The sequence below is a fragment of the Colobus angolensis genome, unplaced genomic scaffold (assembly GCF_000951035.1).
Source record: "Colobus angolensis palliatus isolate OR3802 unplaced genomic scaffold, Cang.pa_1.0 Scaffold132, whole genome shotgun sequence".
Classification (NCBI taxonomy): Eukaryota; Metazoa; Chordata; class Mammalia; order Primates; family Cercopithecidae; genus Colobus; species Colobus angolensis.
In genome coordinates this window covers 8,686,448-8,688,896 of record NW_012114400.1, presented here as the reverse complement: position 1 = coordinate 8,688,896, position 2,449 = coordinate 8,686,448, and the positions used below count along the sequence as shown (strand labels likewise).

Here is a 2,449-nt window from a genome sequence, read left to right as displayed (position 1 = left end):
CCTAGGAACGTTTCTTTAAAAATAGGAAAGAGTGACTGTTACACAAGTGCAGATATCAACATAAGAACGCAAGCAACATAAAAAAGTAAGGAAATATGGCTTATGAAATCATAGAAAAAAATTTTTAAAACATAATATTGAAGAAACTCAGAAAATACGGAATAATAAACCATATAATTAAATCAGAAAAGCAATCCAGGATAGAGTAAGAAATTTGACAAAGAGATATTATGAACCAAATGGAAATCTGGAACTGAAGAATTCATGGAATGAAATACAAAATATATTCAAAAGCCTCAAAAATTGACTAAATCCAGCAGAAGAATCTCAGAATTTCAAGGTCAGTCCTTTGAGACAACCAAGACAAACAAAAATTTGAAATAAGGAGTTTTATTAAATGAACACAGCCTACATAACATATGGAACACCATAAAGCAACACTGTATTTGAAATTTTTTTTTTTTTTTGTAACAGGCTTAATTCACTTTATTTTTCTTGTATAAAAAGTCTATGTTGTAGCCACAGCTGGAGCCTGGGTCCGCTGCACGGAGACTCTGGTGTGGGTCTTGACAAGGTGGTCAGTGAATTCCTGATAGGGAGACTTGGTAAACACAGTCTCCTTCCAGAGGTCAGGGGTCAGGTAGCTGTAGATCTTAGAGATGGCATCAAAGGTGGCCTTGGCGAAGTTGCCCAGGGTGGCAGTGCAGCCCCAGGCTGAGGTGTAGCAGTCATCAGTACCAGCCATCATGAGCAGCTTCTTGGGCACAGGTGCTGAGACGATGCCAGTGCCCCTGGGTGCAGGGATGAGGCACACCAGCACAGAGCCGCAGCGGCCTGTCACCTTGCAAGGGACAGTGTGGGGCTTGCCGATCTTGTTCCCCTAGTAGCCTCTATGCACCAGGACAATGGAGAGTTTGGCCAGGATGATGGCCCCACGGATGGCGGTGGCCACCTCCTTGGAGCACCTAACACCCAGGCTGACGTGGCCATTGTAGTCCCCAATAGCAACAAACGCCTTGAACCTGGTGCGCTGGCCAGCACGGGTCTGCTTCTGCACCGGCATAATCTTCAAAACCTCGTCTTTGAGAGAGGCCCCCAAGAAAAAGTCAATGATCTCAGATTCCTTAATGGGCAGAGAGAAGAGGTAGATCTCCTCCAGGGACTTGATCTTCATGTCCTTGACCAAGCGGCCCAGCTTGGTGACGGGCATCCACTTCTTATCCTAGGCCTTGCCTCCGCCAGCTCCGTGGCCTCGGCCCCGGCCCCGTCCACGGCCGCGACCCCGGCTCTGATGCCACTGCCGAAACCTCCTCGGAAGCCACCGCAGTTCCCCATCCCAGGGCTACCAGGACCTCTGGGCCCCACGCTGCACCGGCGTCATCCGCCATTGGGTGTTTTCTCGGAGAAGAAGAGTATTTGAACTTTTGGTGCCCCAGAAGGCAAAGAGAAAATGAGAGTGATAGAAAACTTAGTGTGAGAAATAATACTGACAACTTTACATGACTAGCAAGAAATACAGATATCCAAATATAGGAAAAGACTCAAAAGTTGCCACTACAGAAGACCACCAAATCACAATAATAAATGATAAGAGAAAAAGAAAAAGGCTATACAAAATAACCAGAAATCAATTAATACAATGATAGCAATAAGCTCCTGCATATCAATAATAACCTTGAATGTAAACACATTAAACTTTTGACTTAAATGATATAGACTCTCTGAATGGATTAAAAAAGGACCCAACTCTATGCTGCCTACAAGAAACCTCGTTGTATTTGTAGACATACATGACCTACAGTAATAGAATGAAAAAATAAATTCTTTTAAAAAGGAAATCAAAATCGAGCATGAGTAGTCATACTTAAGTCAGATAAAATAGACTTTAAGTCAAAAACAGTAAAAAGAGACAAAAAAGTATATAATGATAAAAGGATCAATTCAGCAAGAGGATGTACCAATTCTGAACGTATTTACCCAACACAGAACACTCAAATATATAAAGCAAATATTACTAGATTTAAAGGGAGAGATAGGCTCAAATACAATAATATTTTGGGACTTCAACACCATACTGTCAGCATTAGACAGAACACATAGACAGAAAATTAGAACCCTCACCCCCCAAAACATACAAGAGATAGTAAAACAAAAATGATTTTTTAAAAGATAAACAAAATGGATAACCTACTTTCTAGATTAGCCAAGAAAATTACTTCTCCTCAATTATTTCACAAAACTGAAGAGGAGGGAATTCTCTCTAACTTATTCTACCAGGCCATCATTACGCTGACACCAAAACCAGACTAAGATGCAAGAACAAAAAAAAAAAAAAAAAGAAAAAGAAAACTGAAAGCTTATATTCTTGATAAACGTAGATGCAAAAGTCTTCAAGAAAATACTAAAAAATTGAATCCAGCAACACATCAAAATTATAATATATCATGAT

General features: G+C 40.7%; 1 pseudogene across 1 annotated transcript; it reads right to left on the bottom strand.

The window, feature by feature from the left end:
- Positions 1-508: 508 nt before the first annotated feature.
- LOC105506157 lies at positions 509-1,370 on the bottom strand (annotated as a pseudogene). Its single transcript, XR_001000882.1, has one exon. The product of XR_001000882.1 is annotated as a 40S ribosomal protein S2 pseudogene (transcript).
- Positions 1,371-2,449: the final 1,079 nt, after the last annotated feature.